At 39.2% G+C, this 18,291-nt stretch overlaps 1 pseudogene; it reads left to right on the forward strand.

The window, feature by feature from the left end:
• Positions 1-1,909: 1,909 nt before the first annotated feature.
• Positions 1,910-14,565, forward strand: LOC143448561 (uncharacterized; annotated as a pseudogene).
• Positions 14,566-18,291: the final 3,726 nt, after the last annotated feature.

Here is an 18,291-nt window from a genome sequence, read left to right on the forward strand (position 1 = left end):
GCAGGAGAGATGAGCTAGCACTGTGTGTACGTGACGCATAGACAAAACCTACAACCAATGTAATAAGAAATTGACGACTTCAACTTTATCAATGTTTATCTTGAACAGAATTTATACAAACGTTTTCTTAAACTCTTAGATATTGCAAAATTATAGATTTAATATCTTTTCCATCTAAAATTATTGTTACTTTTAAAGTCTTTATCATTAAGTTTGTCTCACACCCAAACTATAAAAGCTTCTATTACTTTGTAATCAATTCAACACAATATAATTTTGCAAAGTACCTTTATTTTGCCTTCATTGTGGAAGAGTCCTATTTCCAAATTCAAAGAAGTTATTGGCAACATCTGAAGTTAATATAAAATGAAAGCTGGACAGCAATTCATTAGCATAAAATTTATTCAAGACTATAGAACTACATGTTAAACTTAATTTCTGTCAGTGACCGAAAAAGAGTGATCAAAAAAATTTGAAGATACCAACTAAATAATTATATTTGACCTGAAACTTCATCTTAAAGTGCTGTGTGATATGATCTTCGATGCCACCGATAAAATTCTCCACTTCTTCAACTGAAATTAAATCAGAACCAGATGAAGGAACACTGCAAAATTATATCATATCTTAAATCCTTCAACTTGGCACGATATATCCATTAATTAATTATTCATGCTATAGTATGTTCAATATGAATTAATAACATACATTATTACATCAGGGTCATGCAAACTTTTTAGGCTCATGAGCTACATTTACAAAAACGAGGTCAAAATGATTGACCAATAAGAGAAGTTCTTATATCATTTGCTAAACAAGGCCCATTTACTGGTTAGGTACTTCAATCATAAAATATTTAAGTGTTTTGAGCTAGTACCTAAAAATCCTAACAATGTTTATTGGCATGCAATCGATGTATTCGGCACCACTGTTATATATTTTTCAGTAAACGCAAACACTTACTTGGTCCATAATTTGGAAATTGATTCGGCCGTGAAAGAAGTTTCGATTGTGTTAATCCCAATGTCTGGTACCGGTATTTTCCATGATATTTTGGTGCTTTTAGATTTTTTATGCTTTAAAGATATATTTGCCCACATTGCTTGCATCCAAGTCAATGATAAACAACTGAATTCAATTTTTGGAATGTTGCAATCAAATTCTGTCTGCAGAAAATAGATCATAAATTTTAAATGGAAATAAAAATCTTGAGCAAACATTTATGCATATAAACAAGCGGTTCTCACCAAAGAATGCTCAAAACACACAGCAAGCAACGCTAAAATCCAACTCACGTGAACAACATCAACGCATTTAGCTCGACGCACACGACAGGGTTAGAAATTCTAATTTGGGTCGAGGGTGGAGAGACGCTCTGCATTAGTCGACGTCCTGAAGGTTTCCATTCAGTTTCTATTGTGTATTTGCGTAGGGCCCGAAATTCTCAACGTTTCGGCGGCGCCGTTTAGCGGTGGTTGAAATAGCACTCTGTATGAACAAAAGTTGGTTGAAGTGGATGTTAACCCTTTGCACTCCACCTACATCCCTGGGATGATAAACAAAATTATGTAATGCTATCCACCTACATCCCTGGGATGAATTTTGTGTAAAGCGGTTTTTACAGGTCCATCTACATCCTACGAATGTTAGAAAATTTTTTATCGATTTCGGAACATGCTAGTTTGTTTTTATTACGGTTATCCCCCTAACTCAGCTTAAATTCAAGTTAAATTTGAACTGGAGTCTGGAAAACAGTTAGTAAAACTGGGGTAGTAAGAAGCATTTCTTGCATCAGTAATAATGGATTTTGTTTGTTATTGTATTTTATTACTACCTTACAGACGACAGTTGTAATTTGACTAATTGGTTTGCAATGCAGTTTTGTAATGTAAAGGTACTTTGTTTTGTAATGCAAAGGTAATGTACCTCTGCTACCAGTGTTAGGCAGAGGAATTTTGGTTTCACTGGTCAAGAAACTCTTTGCATTCAGGCTGAACCTTCACACGAAGGTAAAGTTTGGCCAATAGACGTATTCAGTCTATTTATATCAGATGACATCATTAGTCTAATGGTGAGAGAAACGAACTGTTACGCTTGTCAGGTCATTGCAGGACAAACTGTAACACGCCATTCACAATTAAATTCCTGGAAACCAACCTCCTCATCTGAAATCAAGACAATCATAGGAATTTTTTTTATATGGGAATACACAAACTTCCCCAAATAGCACCGTATTGGTCGAAAAGCAAGCTGTATGTTCTTTTTCAATATAATAAAATTACAAAAAATTTCACCATTTGTCTGTGTTGAACAAGTATTGTGAAACAGGAAAAAAGGCAAAAAAATAGTAAAAGTAATTTTTTTCGTAAGAACCACCAGTGGGTCACAACTTAGTAGCAAAATTTTACGCATGACACAATAATAAGTCGCATCAAAGTGAACTTTAAAAAAACAGTAATTTTGTTTGTACGACCCACTGGTGGGTCACATCGCAGTGAACGTGTTAATTATCTTCTTTCCGCCAGGGTAAGCATTGAAGAGCAAGATGTTAATGGAATGACCCCAGTCATGATTGAGGCGGGAAGAGAGAAGAATGTTGATCTTTTGCTGAAAACAGCGAGCAAGAGTAACTTCCTGCATGTGGTTAATGTTGCTGAACGTCCTGATCGTAACAACAGATCTGCCGTTCATTACGCTGCTATGAATGGCCATGCTGTAAGTAGAGTTAAGCAAATATGGTATTTTATGTTGTACATTTTTTATGAATATTCTTTATTTTAAACATGTTTACTGAAATATCCTGTGATAATTTATGAAACTGAATTGTTTTATCTGTTACTGTAAAGCGCCTTTGAGAGTTTTTTTTATCGGTTGTGAGGTGATTTAAAAATGTTTTTTATTATTAAAACGCTCGTATTTTGTGTAATTTAAGCGTAATATATTTTACTTTCTATATTACTTACCATAACATACTCGGTCATAAAGTATAGTGTGTTTCCAAGGCAATTTTAATTGTAAAATGCTTTGTTAAGGCTGTCATAGAAGTGTTGGCAAAGTACAAAACTGACTTGAACAAGACCTTGAGTGTTTCAAAGGCTCGTGCCACCCCGCTCACGCTGGCTGCTGCGAATGGTCATGTCCAAACTTGCATGTTATTGGTGGAGGTATTTAAAACGTGATGTTACCTTATCATAACTTGTATGTATGTAGTCGTACATGTCACTTTAAATAAGTGCTTCCCAACGTTTGTGTTACGCGGTTGATTTAGGAGGGTTGCCAGCTTTACGATGCACAGTCATGTTTCAGAACTTGAATTGGGGTAACTTATACCGCATGAAACTCTGGTCTCTGGGTTGGAGCTTTTTGTTTCTTAATTTTTTGTGCTATATCATAGTAATAGCTACAATTTTTTGTTTGTTATAAAAAAGATGATCATTTGTTACAAAATGAGCACAAGGGAAAAATAAAATGTGGCAGTGTCGTTCACACAATAATGAAACATGGCTTAATCAATTTTTGTTGTCTACTTGTTACCTGATTAGACACTTTGCCTCGTGTTGACACAGCTTAACCGTTTTAAATGAAACAGTAACAGCTTGCCAAATGCAAGACAGAATAATCCTTGGAAATCATAAAATAATACTACTGTCAGAATTCCACTTTAACAACAACACAATATAGTGTTAACGTATCAAAAAAACTAAAACAAGTGAGTAACGAAATTACACAACTAAAGCAAATGTGTTATGACAGTGTTGACTGTTGTAAAGTTGTTTGGATTTACCCTGAACGTTATAATGGACTTTAAAAACAAAATATCTCGTTAAACGTAAACATTATAAGCGGTTATACAGCAGCATTTCATGTGCATTTTAAGGTACAAGATTTACCTTGTTTAACATGTGGTGGCAGAACTGTTTTTTTATGCTTAAAATTTGCTTTGTTTACTTTCTAGTTTGGTGCACTCATAGAAATAAGGGACGAGTTGCAAAGGACGGCATTGATTCATGCAGCAATGAATGGACATTATCCTGTAATCACCTATCTTCTACATAAAGGTAAGAGGATGCCTTTAGGTTGTAAAGTTTTGCTATAATCATGTACTACATCTCACAGTGAAACTACAGTACCTTGTAATTTTGTATAACTTATCATTAATCTTATCAAATATTGCCTTTAGTCACGTTGATGATTTCAATTTCAGACACAGTTACGTTGTTTGGTTGTAGGTGCCGATCAAAATGTTGCCGATTCATCAAACAACTCAGCCATTCATTATGCAGCAGCTTATGGATGGTACCACTGTGTGCTGGTACTTCTACAAGCTTCTGCCAACCCCGATGTGTATAATGACAGAAAGGTTCGCCAAAATCACTTTGTTCGTATTCACAGAGTTAAATGGAATGCATGCTGTCATGCTTTATAGGCTGTGTTGGCTGTTTTGTTCATGTTACCACTCATTAACTGCTCCAAACATTACACAACAAATTCCAGTCAGTAGTTGTGCGTTAAGAATTTTTTATAAACTGGCAAAAGTCTGGATATTCACAACAATAAGAACAATTTTTTATTGTTTTAGATGCCCCCAATAGGAGTGACCTTGTTGAAAGATCACAGAGAAACTGCCCACTTGGGCCACTTGTTGGCAGAACATCACGCCGATGCCTATTTCCGTGATGAGCGTGGCCGCACTATAGTAGCAAGACTACTTGCTGAAGAACCATTGACACGGGGCCTTTTTGATCGGGTGACTTATTTGATCGATACTTGATAAGTTGATACTCGATAATATGACATTTAAGAAGGAAGTCAGCCTAAAAATTGCAGCACCTAGAGTCTAGACTTTCCAAACCACCATGTTTTTATTAAAGACAAAGACAAAGAAGCTTGAAGACCAGGCCTGTCCTTTGCTTGAAGCTTTGGTTATGGCATCTAAGTCTGACGTGAGTACGATTGTTGGAAAAACTCGTCGAAATTATCGCAACCCAAATGATGAAGGAAAATCCGCCGCCCATTATCTCAGTAAATCAGCCATTGACAAGGTAAGTGCCTACAATCTATTTTTGTAACGTTAAAGGGTTATTTGGAAAATGGAACTGTGCATTTTCTGCCTGAGAAGTAAAGTTTTTAGCACCAACTTTAATAGATGAAAATTATTTGCTTTGAAAGGTATTTGCTGTTAACAAAAGTAAATTTCTCAAAGGAATGCAAAGTCCTGGCATGTCTTCTTCGCCACAAGCCAAAGTTGGATCTATTGGATAGCCAAGGTGCTTCACCGTTAATCACGACGCTGTTGAATCGAAAAGGTCGCGCCGAACAGATGCTGTTGGATGCTGGCGCTCAGCCAAACTTTTGCTCAAACAACCCTAAGCACAAATATCCTATCGCTCCTTTAACTCTTGCTGTTGCCAGACATGGGTATGTTGTGCTGGTTGTGTAATGACCTGTTTTTACCGACTTACAAACAGTAGTATTGTACGAAATACTTCACAAATACTTCTTAATGTATTATATATTAATTACGGCTCGGGTTCCAAATAGCGACTGTCAATAGAGCGACCACACGACAGCGACCTCACTTCTTTTATTAAATCCAAGGCTTAGGCGCACACGCACTCTTTCACCCCCTCCACATATACCTTCCATCCCCCACACCTCTCTACACACGTATGCACGCACAAACAGGCAAACACTGCGTAGTGAAAGATTGAAACCAAAAGGGACTTTAAAACAACCAAAAGTCTTGCAATAAAAATCAAGCCACGTTTATTTCTAAATTGTGAGCAAGGGCTCGAAGGAACTGCCGCAGATCATACTGGCCTCGATTTTGCTGTACAACAGTGATTCGTGTGTTCATTGTCACCTATCTTTTCATTCGCTGAGTCAGGTCTCTGCCTTGTAGTAGCTGGGTTCGGTTTGCCCCTTGAAGGGCTTCCTCCCGTCTTAAAGCTTCGATGAATCGAAAGATGGAAGGATGATGAGTTTCCGTTGATCCCTGAAACACATTGTGCCAACTCTCTAGCTGGTTGTTGGTTCGTGGCAGTCCCGCATCTTGTCTGGCTTTCACACTCCGCATATGTACGGGAAACAATGGCTGTCGTCTGTCTCCCCGTCTGTTTCTTCGGCCCACGTAGTGGTCTTCGAAGTAATTTACGAGAGGCATTACTTCTGCTTTCCTTTTCCGTCTGATGGTTTGACGCAGATTTGTGGAAGAGCCAACAGCTGCTGCAACTTCTTCATTAACTTCGGTCAATGCATCCTGCACGATTCTTCGTGGTGGATCCCGTGCTCTTACTGCAGCTGTTTTTACACTGTTTTCAACTCTCCTGGCTGCCACTTCCGTAGGGTTTGGTGGATGCGTGTGGACGCCACTGCTCACTGGGGGCTGTTGTTGCTCACGATACTGAAGGCTTGTCGTTAGGCGACCTTTACAACCTGTTTTAGCACATCTCCAATTGATTGTATTTAACTTTGTTTTGTCTTTCCTGTACAAAAAGCCTTCATAACTTATCATGTCACTTCCTTTTCTTGAAATTATAAAATCCATTGGGGCAAATTTTTCAAACGACCTTAAAATTAATGTGACACGTCATAGTGTTGCCTTCCATTTATAAATGCCTCATTCGACTCAGTGAACACGAGTTAAGTCTAGGCTTACCATACGTCCCGTTTTAGCCGGGACAGTCCCGCTTTTAAAGGCTTTGTCCCGGCGTCTCGATCAGTCAACTAAAAGTCCCGCTTTGGCATTTACTGAGCCAGCATTGCCCCACACTACACGAATATTAGCATGATGTGATTGGTCTGTTTAGCTAACTTCCTGAAGAGTGATGCGTGTTCTCGTTTCGTTGTGTTAAATGTGAAAGTAATTGTTACATCATTGTAGCGGGTAATTGGTCCAGTGGTGAGTTGATTGTTAGCGCATTCGCTTGTTCACTGTTCAGTAATAGTAGGCTAGGAGGAGGAGATGATCCTTTTGCAGTTGGGTTATTGAAAGAACTTATTTCGTACGGTTCCGGTACTTGTTTGCATTTTCTTCTGCAAAAACCATTTGAATGTGAAAGCCCTTATCACCTGCAAAATTAAAACTGACTTTTCCTGCTGTGGTTTTTATGAGAAAATAAAGTTGAATATAGACTTCTGGAAGAAAGTATTGTCTACAGAAAAGTATGATTGGACGATTATGTAAATTTACAAATGCTTGAACATTGTTTTGTTTCCTAGCAAAATCCATTATTTTAGTTTTTCTTGGTGTCTTACTACTTTAGTTGTCCCTGACGATAGGAATCCAAAATAGTCTCATACTTCTAGTAAAATGTAAACCACATTTATCTGATAGGGCTTGTTGTTCTGAAGCGTCCCGCTTTTCAATCAAAAAAATATGGTAAGCCTAGTTAAGTCGCTATCGTAACAGTCCTGTTTTAATGCGGTCGGCATTTATACCATCGCTGTTTGGAATGTCGCTCACTTGATTACGTCGCTATTATGAAGTCGCCATTATGACAGTCGCTGTTTTGACAGTGGCTATCCGGCCTGGATGCCATTAATTACGCAGTACATGGATGTATGTGTTTTTCTAACATTTCAGTCCTGGCGATCGCAGCCTGCTTCCGGCTATCCGAGCTCTTCTTCAAACAATATCAGACATCAAACTCGTGCCACCCGATCCCAGGAATGGAAGAACTGCGCTCATGTTTGCGGTTGAAAAGGGAGAAGGTGGTTAAACTGATGTAAACCTAAGCATGGGCAATGAGCATAAATCCCTAATCCTGTAACTGCCTGAGATTGTGGAATATAAAACCCAAATTCAGGACCATAATTATTCTGTTCCATCTTTCTGTTCCAGTCAATAGCCACTTTTACATACGATAAAAGCATTATTGTACAAAGGCTTCGACAAAGTTTTCTTTTATAGAAATTGACCTGGTGAATGCCTTGCTTGAGAAGCAAGCGTCATTGAAAGAATGTGATGCCCAGTGCAGGACACCTCTTCATCTTGCTGTCAATGCAAGTGGCCCATCATCTGCCCTCTTTGACATTCCTGATCTGCTGATAGAGAAAGGCGCCAGTCTCACAGTTGCTGATAAATTTGGACGGGTTCCTCTTCATTACGCTTACGTGAAGATTGGCAATTAAGTTTAGCTTCTTAGACACTTGCATTATCTCATTTTATTTTCATGAGCAATAAATTTGTACAGGTCCGGTTGATAATGATATGATGAAATCATATGTATAATGCATTAATGCTATTGCTAAACATGAGAGTTATGCATTCAAATACATCTCCATTGTGTAACATTAAATGAAGCAACAAGAGAAACTATTGTATTACGGTTGATAACAACGCATGTATTTACAGCAATGAGCATCTATGCCATTGAGCTTATTATTTCTCAGAGAATTGGTTACTTCGGAGAAAGGGTGTGATCCCATTGAACTCACGACACTGCTCACTTCAGGAATGTCCGGTGAGGAGGTGGACACCGCTGACGCTTCAGGTCGAACTCCTCTTCACGAAGCTGCTCGTCAAGGTACGATGATATGCTGCATGCATCTCGTCGAGAGAGGGGCAAACATCAACAGACAAGATTCGGATTGCAACTCTCCAATGAGCCTCGCTGTCAAAGCCGGCCATAACAGGTGAGGTTAAGTTCTTAAGCACTGGTCTTTTTCTATGAAGTCTATTGAAAACGTGATATTTTAAAGTAATTGTGCCATGTTGTGGAAAATTATTTGGTTGTCAGTTGTCGCATCATTCACTTTGCTGTTTTGCATTCACCGCTTAACTGGGTGTCTTGTTTTAAGCGAAATGTACTTCATGCGTATCTGATCAAAGTATTGTGAACTCTATGAACTCATGTTTAGATTTGCTTTTAAATCGAGGAAATGGTTGTTGTTTGTCTGTAAAAGCTGATGAGCACTAAAAGAATTCTTTGACATATTTTTCCAGTTGTGTGATGATGTTGATCCGGAAAGGTGCTAACGTCAACACAAACGTAATCACAATCCCACGTCCACTAAGTGGAGCTGATACCCAGGAAGAAACTTCCCACAGGAAATGGAGACTGAAGTCTGCTATTGCCCCGCCACCCAAGCCCACTTGTGAACCGGCTTTCAAGGTGAAACTACTTAATAAAACATTGCACCAAATTTTTGGAAAAATAACAACTGTAGAAGTGTTCATGTTGTATTGGACACTAACATGTATAAGGTCCTTTCCCAGAGTATAAGATTACTAGACGTACAACGCGCAGAATATAGTGTTAATGTTCAATACAGTATGAAGATTTTTGCGCTTACTGTCTTTTTTGCCAAAATTTGCCCCATTCAATTCTCCCAAAGTTATACTTAATACATGTTAAGCTACAGGGGAGCTCTCAGCCATGCACATTCCAACCTTGTGTTTGTTACAGGTTGTTGTGGAGAAAGGCTGGCAAGGTGTTACTTATGTTATGCTGGATAGGCTTGAAGCTTGTGGAGTGAAGTATGCGTCAGCAGTAGAAGTGAGCACCAATTTACCATTAATGTTTAAATAATAGTTTTATTTTTTAGTCTTTAATGTCTCATTAAATGTTACTTTTAAACTTCTGTTTTTATTTTGCATTGAATACCAACCACATCTGTCCACGACTTTGCGCCATTGTTTACATTTTCTTTGCAGTCGGCGATGCGAGCTCGAAAATACCAGGTCGTTTTATCTCTACTTCGCAAACAGAGAGTTTCTAGCAAGCTGTGTGAAAAGAATGACCTGAAGCAGAACCTTCTCCACGTTCTTGCAATAAATCGACCAACCAACACTGATGTTCAGATCAAGGTAGAAATGATTTTTAGATTTCCATTGCTCACCCTGCATCGGAGATGAAGAAAGTTGTCATGTTGAATTTAATTCCATGATAACTGATACAAATCTCCAATAGCAAATGTGACATATTAGAACAAGGGCTATGGTGTAAGAAAACTTATAGCCACTACTCTTATGTCAACAAGCATATGTTGGGCGTAATAACCTTTGTTTCCTCTTAAGCATGGTTTCCTCTTAAGCATCGGTTCACACTAGTGTTCTTCAGGTGGCAAAAGTCTTAATTGAATGCGGTGTGCCAAGTTACACAACTGATGAGCGTGGATGCACACCATTTCATTATGCTGCTTTTACGAAGAACCTTACACTCATCAAGGTTTTCATTGGTATGCACTATGCAGTGTTAGTTACCGTGATGCCCTGTATTTTAAAGATAGCTAACCTTCACGGTCTCTCATTTATTTGTTTTGCAGAGCGAAATCCTTCTTCGTTCCGAGGCATGATCGCACTCACTGATTTGGCAGGTAGAAATGCTTTTGCCGCTCTGCTGTGGAACTCTGCAATTAATGATGACACAACTGCTAACATATTGAAGTAAGTCTTAAATTAAAATTGTAGAAAATTTAGTATTTTGTAGAAACTTTATTTCAAATTAAACTGTGCATGTATAACAGCTCGTAAATCAAAACATGCCATTTTAAACTTGTGTTTCTATCGACATTTCAAAGCAAAATTTACCCGGTTCTCTTAGACTCTTCCTGGAGCATGATCGTGGAAGTGGAGCGATAAATTGAACTTGTCGATTCCCGATCCCACTCATCGAGGTTTCTTCTCCTGACTGCGATCCGGCTATTGTCGTGAACGATTACTTCAGCGGCGAAATCGAGAGCATCGTCATCAACCCACTGACAAGAGCCATTCAACTGAAAGCTCATCGGGTGAGGCGTCTTAGTGTCTGAAATGAAAACATTAACTTTTCATTTTTATTCCTATTTTTCTTATTTGTTTTAGTATTTATTTAACCATCTCATATGTTATTGCAACAAAGTTTTTTCTGCCCATGTATTATGCGCTTCATGGTCAGTATTGGTTTTTTGTTTGCCGTTGCACACCTTCTTAACAATATGTTACATTGTTACTATCATGGTAATTTACTGTACAGGTGATTGACCTCCTGTTGGATTACAACGTTGACATCAATATTCAAGTCGATGGAATCAAGAATCAAACACCACTCATGCTGGCTGTACAACATGTGGGATTAGCTTACAGAATCTGATTATTGTCAATAATAAACATCTGTGGATGTATTTATCGACCAAGCATTGCTTTCTCAGTATTTTTTTTTCGATTTATGTAGTCAATGCAACAGTTAAATGTTGTTCATTGTTGTTAATTTTAGAATGATGAAGATGTCGTTAAAAAGTTGCTTAACCACAAAACGCCAGTCTTGCTGTCAGCATTGGACAGTGACGACCGAACGGTCCTTCACCACGCTGCTAAACCAGTTGCTTACGGCTGCTGGGAAAACATAACCAATTAACCATACTGAAGTAAGTCAGTAAGTGTGCTTGCTCAGGTCAAGGCTTCACCTTGATTCACCTTGCTTCAATTTATTAAAATTGCTGTTTCTCAGACGAAATAGCTTTTTCATTGCTTTCTCAGGCTTCTCGTTGATCAAGGGGTGATCAAGGGATCCCCCAAGTTGGCAGATTCGGAGGCACCGCACTCTCGTATGCTCTTGAAGGAGGATCTGGAAGAATGTCTGACGAATTACAAGCTGTCATGAACATCGATCGTGAAAAATGGGTCAGTTGCTCTTTTAGAATTGTTTGTCAGCCATTAATTTTCTATAATTTTGTGTAATTCCACATTTTCAAAGAACTTTTTGCCAAAATAGCACAGAAAATTTTTTTCTCCCATCATTCAGGTAAAGCCAAGCTGCATCACAGCAGAGGTGTCTGACAACATCATCTGGAGCACTTCAACTCCTAATTTTGAGGAAGATGCTGTCACCATCCTTAAGAGGTTTAGGAAAGATGAAATGAAGAATGATTCAGAGCAACCCACACCACATCCAGATCTTCTATCCGGTTTGAGAGAAGCAGGGTCAGTTGGTCAAACTTTGATCGGGGAGCGGGGTAATTGGCAGGCTTCCCTATTTAACACCCCCTCTAATGCCATCAAGGAATTTGCAAAGTACTTTAAACTGAAGACGATGGAGAGAGATCATGGCGAGAGAGAGATGGAGAGATGGAGAGAGATGGCACACAATTGCAAATCTTAAAATATTGCTATGTGTAGGTAGCAGCCTTGTTCTAACAGCTAACTAACTGAAAAATGACGAATTATCTTGTCATTAAGGTGGAGCAATATCTCTTGGAGAAAAAGTTAAAAATACAGATTTAACCGGTGTCACCAATACTTACAACGAGTATGTCGTTTACAGCCCTGAACAGGTAACTATCTACATTATGCTTGCTGCAGTGTATTAAGCTTAGTAGCAATTTATTGCGATTTACACTACCACATCGATTCATTTACATGATGCTGTGATTGAGTCAATTTTCATCCAAGTTTACATCCGATACTTGGTCAGATTCGATGTTGAAGATGATGAGAAGCAATCTTCATCCAGGAATGATCCATTTCCTGCACAAATCAGCTCTTCTAAGTCCACAAAATAGGCTTGCAATCTTGCTGCAGCGCCGTTTGGTATCGCATTTGGAATTTTGATTTTTATTTCTAATTTCTATTTCTAATTTTGACGTTTTATTCCCAGTTTATGTACATAAGTTTTGTAGCGTTTTAACGAAACCTTCATGTGCTATAGTGATGTATCATTCACACCAGAAACGGTTGAATGTTGAATCGGTCGGAACCAAATACAATCTCTCTCTCACTTCCAGGTGCTCAACTTGCACGGGAATGGTCTAGGCAAGTTGAAGGGAATCAACACGTTGTCGCAGTTGAAACGCTTGATTGTCAGTTTTAACGAGCTGAACAGACTGGACGACATTGCTTAGATGCCGCAACTGGAGCAGGTTGATGCCAGTTTCAACAAAATCAACTCTTGTCAACTCTTGCTGACATTGTACTTCAGTTCGGTGCATACATAATTGCTTATATAAGTTATGAGATTTTAATTGGGTCAATTCACTCACTGTGATGGGTAATTGGATGAATAACTGCCACTTGGGGCGGGGAAGCATCGTAAGCAGCATATTGCGTTCCTTGCCCTGTGAAAGATGAAATAAATGCAAGTATTTAATATAGATAATTAAAAGTCACATCTTTTTGTAATATGTTGGACATGGGGTCATTCCATGTCAAATCACCCAATGGGTTTAACCCCTACAGTCTTAGCATAATTAGCACAAATCTAAAATATTAGCTCAATCGGACCAGTGGTTTTGGAGATATAGGCCTTCGAATTTTTGCAAAAACGGACGTGGCCGCCAAATTTTCGGCCCTGATATTTTGGTAACCGGTTGACCAATTTTGATGAAACTAGTGTCATTGGAAAGGTGATTTCACAAGGAATCCAAATCTGTCTTCTTTTCCTGATAAGAGCAAGTTAAATGCGTATGACCTTGTGGATCACGTGACCTTGAAATTAAATTAAGTGCAAATTATACCCCAAGAGCCAAGATGTTACCTACAACATATAAAAAATCCCGAGATGTAATATTTTTGGTTTAATAATAAAATACATTTTAGTGGGCATGCCTGACCATAAAAGGACCATTTTGAACCTTCTAAATCTAATGCATTAATGCTGCTGCTATCCATCCATCTGCTGCTGCTACTAATTCTATGGATATGGCAGTTTTGTGTCGGATAGCGGGGATTCCGGTTGTTCGGGGTACGGATTAACGAGGTCCCACTGTATACGGTCTTTGAAATATTACTGGTAACCAACTATGAAATTTTAATGCAGCCGAAATTCGCTAAACGCTAGATGACGCAGCAGAGTTATTTTCATATACAGTACTGACAAATCTTGGCAGAGCTGTGAGAACGATAACTTGCGTTTAAAATGTCTATTATATAGAATAGATTGTTGCTAAAAATTTAGATTCTGACATTTCATATACGTAAACTCAAACGAATCTTGACATTTTCCAAAAATGTTTGAATATCTATAATTATAATTATGAACAATAATCATATTCATATAACGCACCATCACCACGCACCGCACCACTTATGCTACTTGATGAATACTATACGGTGGATTTTGAATAATATTATTTATATTTGTGCTTTAAAATCTAATGTGCTGCAACACTTTATTTTTCTGATAGTTAAGTTATAAACAGAATAATGGTTCCAACCTTTATGTTAAACTTCTGAGCAAGATTAGCATAGCGTACTAATATGTGTCTTGCATGCTCAAAAAATGGGTTCCAAATCATTTTCGTGGTACATGAGTCCGGCTTATTTTCAATATAAGTGCTGTCGGCATTTTGTGCGTAAAAGATAAGTTTTTGCCCATTTTCAAAATTTGGAGCTGAAAAAGTATTAACTGCAGTTGAATAGTTGAGTCAGGTAATAAAGCATGTAATTATAACATATAATTATAGTTGTATAACTATACATTATCATTATCATATATAATCACAACTTAACTTCGTGAGAAGGTATCTTTGTTTTATTTCTTGTTATCGCTTATTAGCAATTTAATTGTTGTCGTAACTCGTAACTGTATGCTACGCCTACACATCGCGACATTTGTGCTTAGTCATTAAAAGTGACCTTGACGTTTGCACTTTTTAACACGACTGACGTAATATGTTCGTACGGTTCGATATCTCTCTGTCTGCGCGCTACTCGCGTATCAGCACGAGTTTATAAAGCGAAGCGATGTGAACGGAAATATTCAACACAATATACACGAACATTTCAGAATGTGTGACCGATAAAGGTAAAGCGTTGGCAATGGGAATTATATTCAGTTAAAACTAGGATGTTATGAAATCACCTGGTAACGCACTAAACAACGTTTTCACATAAAGTTATTTAGGGCAGTTTCCAAATATTAAACGACAATAATTGTGGTTTCATCAAGTTGCAACTGCAGCTAGATTGCAGCTTGCAGAAATGCTAGTTGCAGTTTTATTATGAACAATGTTTCAGTAACTAAATGGCGCATGTTTCCACAATTCATATAGTGGTATTGGATGTGGCTCCCAAGCCACTACATTCCTCCCCCGCTACGGAAGGAAAAAAAAATTGGCAATTAAAAAGTAACATCCTGATTACGTGGGTAGCATAAAAACAACACAATGATTAAGATTACAGATAACAGAGTAATTACAGTTTTGCAACCACCCTCTGCTACCAGTTGGTGGGTGTCTCACACATCAATCGGTGTTTCAGATAAACTTTGAACCGTTCGTAAGCCTGGGTTTCAAGTGGCATTGAGTTTCTCAGGCGGAGGAAAAACCGCAGCAAGTCGGTTGCCAGGACAGCCGCTGTGGCTCCTATCATTGTGAAGATTTTGGTCTCACAACTAATCTGTGGAACGAGGTCGAACATTGCTTCAAGTCGCTGGAACCATATCTCCAGGTCCTCTGCCGAAGTGGTTGGTGGTGATGAAAATGCTAGGACCTTTGTTGAAATGTCGGTTAATTGTGAAATGTCTAGTGCCAATATCTCATAATATTTGTAAATCGGATGAAGTACTGTTTGTTTCAAAAACGCCATCTCCCGCTGCCTGGGCAGGGGGTAATCCGAGCCTTGTTCTCCCGGTCTGATGATTGACGGTTGTGGAGCGGGAGCTGGCTGTTCATCCGGTGAGTCTGGTGAATCAGGAATCGGTGGGTCTGGCATTGCGAGGTTGATAAACGCACGCGCCGGCCAAGGAGAAACCAGCGCATCCGACGTTTCACTGTCCATTTGTACGTCAGATCTTGGTTCCGGGGGTTCCAACATGTTGGAATTGTTTGTCAGCAACGGCAAAGAATGGCAAATCTGTATAGAAACCAGAAGGTTAAGGGTAATTCTTTGAACAACTCAGGTCATGCGTAGGAAGGAGAGCATGCTATGCGACAAAAATTGGTAAAGCTACAATTGCAAGACATGGCGACGTATTAAGGAAAAGGTTAGTAATTAGTAGGCATGCGATACGCAAGATAAACACTAAAAATTGTCGGTCGACAACGACAAAAGGGAAATGGCAAAAGGTTACATGCATACGACATTCGGGGCCCCGAAAAAAACGTTTATACAGGTAATAAAACTTAAAGTGTGTTTGTGTCCGCGAATTCATCACGGGACGACGCAGCGGGCGGCGCGTCATCGGAAGGTCGAGAAGACGACGGTTGGTCACGAGAACGTCGAAGCAAGGGCGACGGATGAGTTTGTTGTGGAAGTGCATCTCGATGGCTGCGTCCAGCGCGAATACGGGATACAAGGGATCTGGCATAACGCAAATGCTGCGGAGATGATCGGATAAACCCGATGGTATGGCAGATGGCCCACATCATGGCAAGTAGCTGGAGGACGAAGATGAGGGCTGAGAGAAATGGATTCGTAATCTGTGACAATGCAAGCAGCAACGTTTGTTTCACGTCGTGCGCGAACGTGTCTGCGACGTAGGATCCGTTGATCATAGTTTCATCAGTAGTAGTAAGACTTGTTATGACATGTCGCATTTTCTCCTTAAGCAGGTTGGCTTCAGACATAGAGCTGAGCAGCGATTGAAAGTCAGTGAACGAGTCGGAGTCAGGTAGCTCGTTGAGAATCTTCTCGTAGTCAGGAGCGTTGTAGCTGAGGTGTATAGTCGACAAAGGTAAGTTGAGTTGGTGCACCTGGACATGTTCGTGCGATAAGGTGTAGTTGTGATAAAGGACAGTGTCCCCATGAACTCGGAAGACAAAACTTCTAGCTGGTCGATACGATTCCAGCAGATGAACTCCCGGTAAGACAATGTTGTCGGAGATGAGTTGGCCGTACTGACTGTGGCCGTTTTGATCGCGATAGAGGATGAGAGGGCGTTGACTGAACGCGTTGCGGTACGCAAGTGACGGTAAGACGGTACCGTTGATAGAGCGACATGTTGCTCTGGACATAAAATCTCCAAGGTTGGAACCCAAGGCTTGTTGTCCAAGAGTAGAAGACAGTATCTCAGTAGGGAAAATCTTCCCAACTGCTTTGTAGAGCGTGTCAATCAGCTTCGTGAGTTGACAATGTAGGAACTTGTTGTCTTCGTTGAACGTAGTGAGAGCTTCGGAAATGTAAGCGAAACATGTAAGCAGCAAACAAATGAACATGTTGTGTTTGTAATCAGAGAAACGTTTCGGTGGAAGGATTTTCCAACCAGTCCAAGAAGTCTTGAATGTGGCAGAAGAGGTTGTAGCGTCGTCATCTCCGTCAGAAACTGAACTACTTTGATCTGGAGCCATTGCTGTAGTTGTTGTTAATCAGCTTATTTACAAGAATAAAGTTAACAGTGTCAGCTTCATTGAAACACGTCGGGTCAACGTCGGTGGTCATCAAAATGCGGAGGTACTGCTTATATTATACTCACCAATTAAAACAAGTCTAACGAATTACATTTTAACACGACTGACGTAATATGTTCGTACGGTTCGATATCTCTCTGTCTGCGCGCTACTCGCGTATCAGCACGAGTTTATAAAGCGAAGCGATGTGAACGGAAATATTCAACACAATATACACGAACATTTCAGAATGTGTGAACGATAAAGGTAAAGCGTCGGCAATGGAAATTACATTCAGTTAAAACTAGGAAAATATCAGTTAAAATATTAAACCACAATAATTGTGGTTTCATCAAGTTGCAACTGCAGCTAGATTGCAGCTTGCAGAAATGCTAGTTGCAGTTTTATTATGAACAATGTTTCAGTAACTAAATGGCGCATGTTTCCACAATTCATATAGTGGTATTGGATGTGGCTCCCAAGCCACTACAACGGTACCACGTTAGCACACGATCAACCAAGCGTTCCGACGAATCAATTATTAATACACCTATGTCAAACGAAAACAGAGAGCAATCAGCAGATTCTCCCGATAATGGCAATGCTGGAAACTCTGGTCAGAGTGCTAATTATCAGTTACCGAACGACAAGTGATCACCCACATGACAATGACTTTGCGAAAATATTTGTTTTTACACGTTAAACTTCTTACCTTTTGGAAACTCAATCCCGAAGTGTGGATTTCCCACCTTAAACATAAATTTTCCCTTTATCAAATCACTTCAAAAACTAATCGTTACTTGTTAGCGGTAGAGGCAATTCCGGCTACAGACCTGGGGCTACTTCGTTTACCTTCTCATAACTGTTACGACATAAGAATCAATGAAATCTTGAAAAACTTTGATAAACGTGACGATCAGTTAGATTTTTCATTGGCCGATCTGACACTTTATGATTAATCTCCCAAACATGTAATGCGTAAATTAATGAGTGCAGTAGGTCAAGAAAATCTTACTCCGCCAGTTGTTAAACTAATTCGTGCTAAAT

The sequence above is a fragment of the Clavelina lepadiformis genome, chromosome 1 (assembly GCF_947623445.1).
Source record: "Clavelina lepadiformis chromosome 1, kaClaLepa1.1, whole genome shotgun sequence".
Lineage (NCBI taxonomy): Eukaryota > Metazoa > Chordata > Ascidiacea > Aplousobranchia > Clavelinidae > Clavelina > Clavelina lepadiformis.